General features: G+C 44.6%; 1 protein-coding gene across 1 annotated transcript in view; it reads right to left on the minus strand.

Annotated features, from left to right (window-relative positions):
* The window catches only part of LOC119855220 (C-type lectin domain family 4 member F-like), a 13033-nt gene extending 4910 nt beyond the window's left edge, over positions 1–8123 (minus strand). The window contains exon 1 of the mRNA XM_043512879.1: positions 8119–8123. The gene's annotated coding sequence lies outside the window, so the exon portion shown is untranslated. The remainder of the gene's footprint in view (positions 1–8118) is intronic.
* Positions 8124–9316: the final 1193 nt, after the last annotated feature.

Below are 9316 nucleotides of genomic sequence, written 5' to 3' on the forward strand. Positions count from 1 at the left end.
AGAAAAAGACTTTCAGTTAGAATTAGAATCTTTTGGTTAATCCCAAATGACAAAATCTCCTGCCACAGAGAGTACAAAGGGAGCCTGAATGCATGTTCTCTTGAGGTTAACGCTAGGCTGGGAAGGAACTTGGTTTTAACAGTTTTGGTTTTAACAGGAAACCCCCCTTTCCTCCGCTGAAAATGCTGTTTTTCACATTGGCTGAGGATGGAAGCTAGCTTACAAAAACCTCCCGATGCAGTAGGGCTGGGTTCTGCCATGCTAATCCACACTGGGTTATACGTTCCCCGACATTCATTCAAGGGGACCAGCTGCAAATTAAGGTATTTGACATAGTGAGTAAAAGTGGCAGAATCTTACCCTCTGGCTTGGTCTACACTACAGAGTTAGGTCAATGTAAACTGCCTTACATCGACCTATTCATGTCAGAGTCCACACCAGGGCTTTGGTCCCACCGATGTAAGTGCCCTACTACACTGACATAATAACTCCTCCTCCATGAGGGGCATAGGCCTTATGTCGGTGTAGTCAGGGCAACACAGTGTCTGTGTAGACACTGTGGGTTACTTACCTCGGCTGTTGGCTCATTCATGGAGCCGTGAAATTGAGAAGAATGCCAGGATGTGTGGGGAGCTCCAGCTAGAGCTCGGCTACACCTTAGGCTCTTGGCTCCCTGTTCCCAGCTGAGCTGCTGCCCAGGCTTCCCAGCAGGGCCGGCCCACAACATTTTGGCACCTGAGGCGGGGAGCTCAAATGACGCCCCCATGCCTCCTCGCTTGGGCCAAAACTTCGAAAGTTCTCAATTCTGCCTTCTTCCTGTTCTACTCCTCTCATGGTACTGCTCTGCTACCTACCCCAATAAAGGAGAACTAACAACTTAAAATGCCTTGTTCAAAAATGTTAAGTAACACTTAACTTTCAAACACCTGAATAGCAAATGTAACTTTTCTTGTCTGCATGGTAAACACTGGCATTTTAGCTGTTTGAATAATCAAAGTGGTGCTTTCCATGCCTTCTTGGTTGCAAAGATTTGAACTGCTTCCTGAAGGTCCACAGTCTGGGCCAGTTTATGCTCTATTGAGATGGTTGCAAGGCCAACCAGCCTCTCCTGTGTCATTGTGGAGTGTAGATGTGTTTTTATTAACTTCAGCTTGGAGAAGCTGCATTCTCCACTGGCAACTGTTACAGGAAGTGTTAGAAGTACGTGCAGAGCAACAAAAGCATTTGGAAAGAGGGTGGCCATCTTATTTGTGCACATATATTCCAGAACAGCCTTTGGAGTTGATCCTGCTGAAATGTATCTTGAAAGGGCTTTCAGTTCATCACCTAAATCACTGGCATCAATATCGCACATGTCATCATGTGTCAACACTGTCTCTCATTCCCTGCATTGCTGCTGTAGGTCTTCTTCAGGTATAGTGAGGAGTTTTGGAATATCATACAACATCCCAAATATTCTGCTGTGTTCATTGAGCTGCATGAAACGTTCTTCAACTGACTGTATTGCACAATCTAGCAGCTGGTTAAAGAATTCAACTTTGAATTGTTGTTTGGGGTCTCTTATGGGATTATCCCGTGCCTCGTATTCAAAATGTTTTCTTCTTTGGTGACTCTTGTATTCTTGAATGGATAGGAAAATAGCTTCAGTATGATGTTCCTCTGCCAACTTCTGTGCACTCTTCAGAACATTTTGAAATCCCTCATCTGACCAGTAAGACTGTAGGTATTACTTTTCTTTGTCCAGTTGTTCCATTGCTCCAGATATATCAAGGTCAACACCTTGGAGTCTCTTGCTTACAACATTTATTTCAAACAGTATGTCATGCCACAACTCTAAGCCACACAGAAATTTGAAGTTATGTATGTTTCTGGGGATTCACTTTCTCTCTGCCACTGTTCTCCCACAAATAGTTCCTGTCATAGCACTATCCTCCATAATGGCATCATCTGTCTTCCCAATTTGGTGTTTGATAGGCTTTATCGCCTCCACTCGACTTTCCCAACCTGTGGCACTCAGTGGTTTCAGTGTCAGGGAGGATGTTCCCAGGCTGTTCTCTAGAAACTGATGCTGCATCACTGACCACCAAGTTCAATGAATGAGAACTGCATGGGACAAAAAAAGCTCGAGGGTTTAACTCTCAGATCCGTGTCTGCACTCCTCTGTTCTTTCCTCTCGTGTTAGCACTATTATCATAACCCTGACCTCTCATGTCAGGTATCGCAATTCCCGTATATTCCAGCTTTTTAAGAAGCACATTTGTCATACCAGGTCCTGTAGTATCATCAATGTCAATAAAGTCTAGAAAATGCTCTCTGACAGTCACCATTGCAGGGACATTTTCACTAGGTTCTGTTGTTGTTACAAAACGCACCATTAAAGTAATTTGTTCCATATGGCTGATGTCAGGTGTGCAGTCCAGAATAACAGAGTAATATCTCGCTGACTTCAGACCTGCCACAATCTTCTGTTTGACTTTTGTTGCCAGTAACTGTATGATCTCATTTTGAATTGTTTTTCCAAGGTAATGGTGTATGTACATTTCTTGAATGGTGACTCTTCTTAGATGCTCCTGGAGTACAGCATCAAAGTCAGCCATCAGCTCCACCATTTTAAGGAAGTTTCCATTGTTTGGCACATACAGCTGATCTGAAGTGCCACGAAGTGCTAGGTTTTGGATTGCAAGCATTCTCACAATGGCAATGAGCCTTTTCAGAACATTTTGCCAGTAAAGAGACTGTGAAGCAATCTTCTCTTGATGCTGATCATCTATGGTGGCCTTTAACCTTAGTCTCATCGCAAGCTCTTTCCACCTATGGAATGCTCTCTGGTGATTTGCTGCCTTCTCATGGCATGCCAGATTTCTAGCCAGATTTTTCCAGTCCTTTGTTCCTGTAGAACCCAATGTGGCTGGAACATTAGACTGGAAGAGTTTGCAACCAAAACAGTATGCAACATTCCTGGTTTTTGAGTACATAAGCCATGGCCTCTCCACTTTGTCACCATTGGGGATTTCACGCCAGTAATGTGTTGGATGGAAACTTCTATTTTCATTGTCTTTGGGGAACATGAAGTTTTCACTTGCTGTGGCCCATGCAGTACAAGGAAGTCCCTCAGGCTACTGCTCAAGTGGGTCCACAGTCCTGGATCATCTAGACCTAACGAACTAAACTCAGCAGCAGCTGTTTCTTGTGCTGCCACCACACTTGTCTCTGATCTACACTTTTCTTCAGGAATGTGCAGGGTTACATCCATTTGAGATGGAGATATGGATTCTGCAGTAGCTGCCAGGTCACCTGCACTCTGACTAACTGGAAGATCAGGCATCTCCTCACCACTCACATCCTCACTGGGCCGCAAGGCTCACCGTGAACATTTGTGTCTATGTATCTCAGGAGAGCTCCTTCCTACTTAGATAGAAAAGCTTCCTTTGCTTGCTTTCTTTTTCTGAATGCTGCCCCAGAGGGGCATTTTCTTCTTTCACTCCTGACTGCTGTTCTGGGCCAGCTCTAGTGGCTCTCAGCACTCAGATGAAGGGGACAAATAAGCAGGCTGGTAGCAGGGCCTGAGTGAGGGAAGAGATCAGCGTCCTAAGGACCTAACTGGCTCCTATTACTTCAGTTGACGGCCTGTTCTCCTCAAGTGGGTTCAGGGAAGCAGCAGGACACAGGAAGCTCCTGAGAAGCTGGAGTTAATCTGTCCAGGCTCCTGAGGGTGTTAGGGGGTACATAAGAGACTCCTCCTCCTCTCTCTCCCTGCAGCGCCTGCTACTTTCTGTTATTCCTCTCACCTTTTCTCCTGCCTGCCTGTTTTGTCTCTTGTGCCCTCCTCCCTCCAGCACAGCACTCCCCCATCTCTGTGCATCTAGAGCAGAGACAATAAACATGCACCAGCAGCAGACACCATTTTCTACACTCTGGGTCCTAGTGGCACCCCCCCACCCCCAGTCTGGCACCTGAGGCGGCCGCCTCAGTTCACGTCATGGTAAAGCCAGCTCTGCTCCCCCGTCCCAGCTGAGCTGCACCTGCCCGGCTCCCCACTCCATGCTCAGAACGGGGCTACCACCTGGGTCCTGGCTCTCCACGGCCTGCTCCGAGTTGAGCTGTGCTCACCCAGCTCCCCGCTGGGAGCCTGGCTGCATGGAGCTTCCGGCTCCTCGCTCTCTGCTGTGCTCCTGGTGGGGAGTGGGGAGCCAACAGCCCGGGGAGCAGCCAGCCTCCCAGCGGGGAGACGGAAGTGAGGAGCCAAGACTTTCACCCACACTGCCCCTCTTCAGTCAGAAGAAGGGTACCACGGACATGGACCACTGCAATAAATACTGCGGTGGCTGCAAGGCGACCTAACACAGGTCGATGTAAGTTTGTAGTGGAGACATTCCCTTCTAGTGTTTTTAAAAAGTATGATCGGACTCACAAAATTGACTCTTGGGGACTTCCAGATTAATTCTCTCAGGGTGATTTCCCAGTTGGATACAATACTGCCAACTAATACCTCTGAGAATTTTTGTTTCATTTTTTGAAATTCATTTTCTCTTTGTTTGCCCGCATTCACCTTCTGTGCTCACTATCTGCAAATATTAGAGGTGTCTGGAAACTGCCAATGTATTTATTTATTGCACAAAATTTTGAAATTTGTGAAAATTTTTAGTTTTTTTCATGAAAAACAAAAAAATCCATTTCAGAAATGTTTTTGGTATAATTCTTTTTATTTTTGAAAGCAACCCCCAATTTTTACATTAAAACTTTATTGAACAGCAAATGAAAGTTTTTTACTCATTTACCATTTTACAAAGTTTTAAAATTTCTTGTTCTTGGTGGGAAAAAATGAATTTTGATTCAAATGAAATTTTTCCTGCAAAAAAATAATTTTGGTCAAAAAGCCACTTTTCAGTGGAAAAATGTTTCAGTAATAAACATTTAACCAGCTCTTGCAGAGATTGTAGCAAATGAGTGTACTCAGAGAAACATTGATAGAGAGAAAAACATTTATACAAATGTTAGAAGACATTAACTGAAATAGAATATCAGATGGATACACACAAATATTTGCACCAGAATTCTGATTCTAAGAGTTTCATTCATTCCGAGAACACAAGGATATCATGTGACCTATTTATCCCCTCAAACCTAAGCAACTGAGTGTGAACTTTAAAGATGGAATATTCACAACTATCTGCAAGTGAACAATCTGCAGACAAAGAAAATATTCAGCAAGTAGTTTTGAATAAAGAGTATTGTTATTACTGGATCAGGGCCCCATTCTAGTGCCCATTTCTGGAAAACATGCCTAGTCAGGACAGCACTTAAGTATGAGCTTAACCTTAAGCTTGCATGCTTAAGTGTTGTCCTGAATTGGAATTAATTTAAACCTGTGCTTAAGTGATTTCCTAAATCAGGGCCTTTATTAGGTACTTGTGACACAGGCAGACCTGGTGCCAGCTCAAGCCAAAGTCCCCATGTCTCAATGGAACACTGACAAATACATGGCTGAGATCAGTGTGGTTCACCTGAGTTGTAGTAGTGTTAATACAGGTCTTAACTATATAAAAACTTCTTTAGTCTTAGATTTTATTGAATACCTGTGAGTTGCTGCCCTCATTTGTCCGCCTTATAACATCTGTATCCCGTATTGTAAGGTACTATTTGAGTGGTTGTATTGTGAGCCTCTGTGACCGTGTAAACCATGGACATTAACTGGTGTGAAGCGCCGGTCTCCAGCAGAAGGTGTTACATCCTTCACGACAGGAAAGGTCCATCGACACCAGACGGATTGTTGTGGGATGTGAAAGAGGATAAGATACGTTGGTTGTTCTGCCCTTCCCCTGGGAAGATGAGTCATGCAAGTGGAGTATTCCATCAGCTGAGTTTGCAGCGCAGAGCACATGGCAAGAGAGGGATAAAACCCTCTAACAAGAAGGAACTGGATCTCTATGCTGCTCGAACTCTGGGGGTAAGGTTTTCTAGGCATAAGCAAAAGATGCCTGGTGCTTAGCCTGAGTTAGCCTTAAAGGTGTTTACCAGCTTTATCCTTGTAAATATCTCTCTTGTTTCCTTTTCCTATTTAATACATCTGTATTTAGTTTATTACAAGATTGGCTACAACCGCAGTCTTTGGTGTGAGAATTAAGGTGCTCCTCCTGACCCTGGGATAAGCGATTCATTGTTTGGCACTGGGAGTAATCAGAATATTGCTGTTATTCTTTGGGACCATCTATCACAGAGGCAGCTCACCTGGGTGGCAAAGCAGATGGGAGCACCCAAGGGACCGGGATTTGCAGATGATACCAAACTACTCAAGATAATTAAGTCCCAGGCAGACTGTGAAGAGCTACAAAAGGATCCCACAGAACTGGGTGACTGGGCAACAAAATGGCAGATGAAATTCAATCTTGATAAATGCAAAGTAAATGCATATTGGAAAACATAATCCTAACTGTACATATACAATGATGGGGTCTAAATTAGCTGTTACCACTCAAGAGAGAGATCTTGGAGTCATTGTGGACAGTTCTCTGAAAACATCCCCTCAATGTGCAGCGGCACTCAAAAAACAGAATGTTGTGAATCATCAAGAAAGGGATAGATAATAAGACAGAAAATATTGCTGCTATATAAATCCATGCTACACCCACACCTTGAATACTGCATGCAGATGTGGTCGCCCCACCTCAAAAAAGATATATTGGAATTGGAAAAGATTCAGAAAAGGGCAACAAAAATGATCTGGAAATGATCGGGGTCTGGAACGGCTTCCGTATGAGGTGAGATTAATCAGACTGGGACTTTTCAGCTTGGAAAAGAGGCGACTAAGGGGGGATATGACTGAGGTCTATAAAGTCATGAGTGGTCTAGAGAAAGTAAATAAGGAAGTGTTATTTACTCCTTCTCATAATACAAGAACTAGGGGCCACCAGATGAAATTAATAGGCAGCAGGTTTAAAACAAACACAAAAAAGTATTTTTTCATGCAACACACTGTCAACCTCTGGAACTCCTTGCCAGAGGGTGTTGTGAAGGCCAATACTATAATGGGAGTCAAAATGGAGCTAGCTAGATTCATGGAGGATAGGTCCATCAATGGCTATTAGCCAGGATGGGCAAGAATGCTGTCCCTAGTCTCTGCTTGCCAGAAGCTGGGACAGGAATGGATCACTTGATGATAACAAAAAGAAAAGGAGTACTTGTGGCACCTTAGAGACTAACAAATTTATTAGAGCATAAGCTTTCGTGAGCTACAGCTCACTTCATCGGATGCATTTGGTGGAAAAAACAGAGGAGAGATTTATATACACACGGCTGCTACTCTGAAACCTTGATGATAACCTGTCTGTTCATTCCCTTTGGGGCACCTGCCACTGGCCACTGTCAGAGGACAGGATACTGGGTTTGGATGAACCTTTGGTCTGACCTAGTGTGGCCATTCTTATGTTCTTATGACTGGCTGTGACTCCATGTTGAGGCTGTTATGGTGCCTGGGGAGTTTTCACTTGAGAATTGGTTGGTGAAATCTATGTATAGAACTCACAGCCCGTCTGGAGTTTGTGCCCGGCTCCCTAACAGCCTGCCCTGAGATTGGTGCCATGCTCCTGGGTCACCGCAGGAAGCTTTGCAGAACCACCACCTAGAATGACACCAGGCCTGGCCCAAACAGCAACAGGATTTCATGTATTGCATTCAGTTAAAATTGATAAAATTATCTGTTGATTATTAAATGTTGATTTATTTTCTTAATGTAATTATTTATTTAATTCATTGTCACAATGTATAATTGACTAGTAGAGGCTCCAAATCAGGGATCCATTGCACCTGACACACCAAGTGAGTATGACAGATGGCGGAACGGACGGGGAATGGAAGGACCACGGCAATGAAGATGGGATTAAATGGCTACAGAAGTAGCTATTGAACCACTCGATCCTTTCTGACGGTTCCATGTCATGTGAAAGATTAACAATAAAGAGAGAGAGAATAAACTCCACTCTTGTGTCCTGCAGTTGGTTCAGAGAGCTCTCAGCTTTTCCCTAAATCCAAGCATCCCAGTTAATTAATTATCTGTCCCCTGCCACCCCCCCATCAGTTCTATGCCCCCTCAGTTCTGCAGCAGGTGATTTTTTGCATCACCCCAGCTCTGCCATGTGCCCCAGGCCCACATCAATTCTTCCCCCTGCAGCCCAACCTCTACCTGTTCCCCCAGGTGTCCCTCTGCTCCCCCTCCCCAAACACCTTGACTCCTGGGGATTGGGGGGAGGGAGAGAGCTCATCTGGCCTTTGCTGCAGCTCTGATTGGCTGCTCTTTCCCGGCAGGCGGGGCAGTGTGGGTAGGCAGCCAATCAGAGGAAACTTTCCCATGGGCTGGGCAGGGCTGAAGGCTGGTGTTTCTAGCATTGTGGCGAAAGCTGCTCCAGCAGAGGCCAGGTCAGGGCTGGATTTACACCTTCCGCGCCCCTAGGCACAGCACCTTTCGCACCCCGCCGCTTACCGCTGACCTTCGTCTTTGCTGTAAAAAAAGAAATGAAAAGAAATAGAAACGATAATTTAAATACGGTAGAACCTCAAAGATACGAACACCAGTTATGGACTGACCAGTCAACCGGACACCCTGTGGAAATGGAAGTCCTCAATCAGGCAACAACAGCAAAAAAAGCCAATACTGTACTGGCTTCAGTCACGGGGGCATTGGGGCTGCAGCTGCAGGGTGGAGGGGGTCAGGGCTTCAGGGCTTTAGACAAGGGGGAGTGCTGGGGCTTCGGCTCCATGGTTAGTGAGACTCTGGACCTGCCTTCCTCAAAGCTAGAGGGGGTGCGGCCCCAGAGTCCTGGTTCCGATCTGTCTGTCAGAGAAGAGCCAGAGCTGCAGAGTTTGGGTCTGGGTACGAAGTTCCCCACAGTCTGGGGGATTCAGGGTGGCAGGTCTGGCTAAGGTCCAGCTCCACAATACCAATGTTGCGTGCTTGTGCTTTGATATTTAGTTGATTGTTTAGAGAAAAAGGTTGAAAGAATAAAGTGAGAGAGCTTAAAGATTAAAAAAGAAAGCTTTGGTAAGGTTTCGAGGGAAAAAAGGAAAGAAAGTTCGTTTGGTTAGGTTTAGTAAGGAGAGATGATTTTAAAAGCCTAGTTTGCCATGTTATTAAAAGAATAGAAAGAGAGAACTTTAAAAAATGGATATTTTTGTTTTATAGGGTCAATTTGAAAGAATAGAGGCAAGTTATTAAAGAAAAAGATTTTTGATGAGGTTTAGTAAGGAGAGATGATTTTAAAGGCCTAGTTTGCCATGTTATTAAAGAATAAAATTTTTTGAGATAAATGTAAAAGGTGTATTA

Source organism: Dermochelys coriacea, chromosome 4 (genome assembly GCF_009764565.3).
Source record: "Dermochelys coriacea isolate rDerCor1 chromosome 4, rDerCor1.pri.v4, whole genome shotgun sequence".
Taxonomy (NCBI): Eukaryota; Metazoa; Chordata; order Testudines; family Dermochelyidae; genus Dermochelys; species Dermochelys coriacea.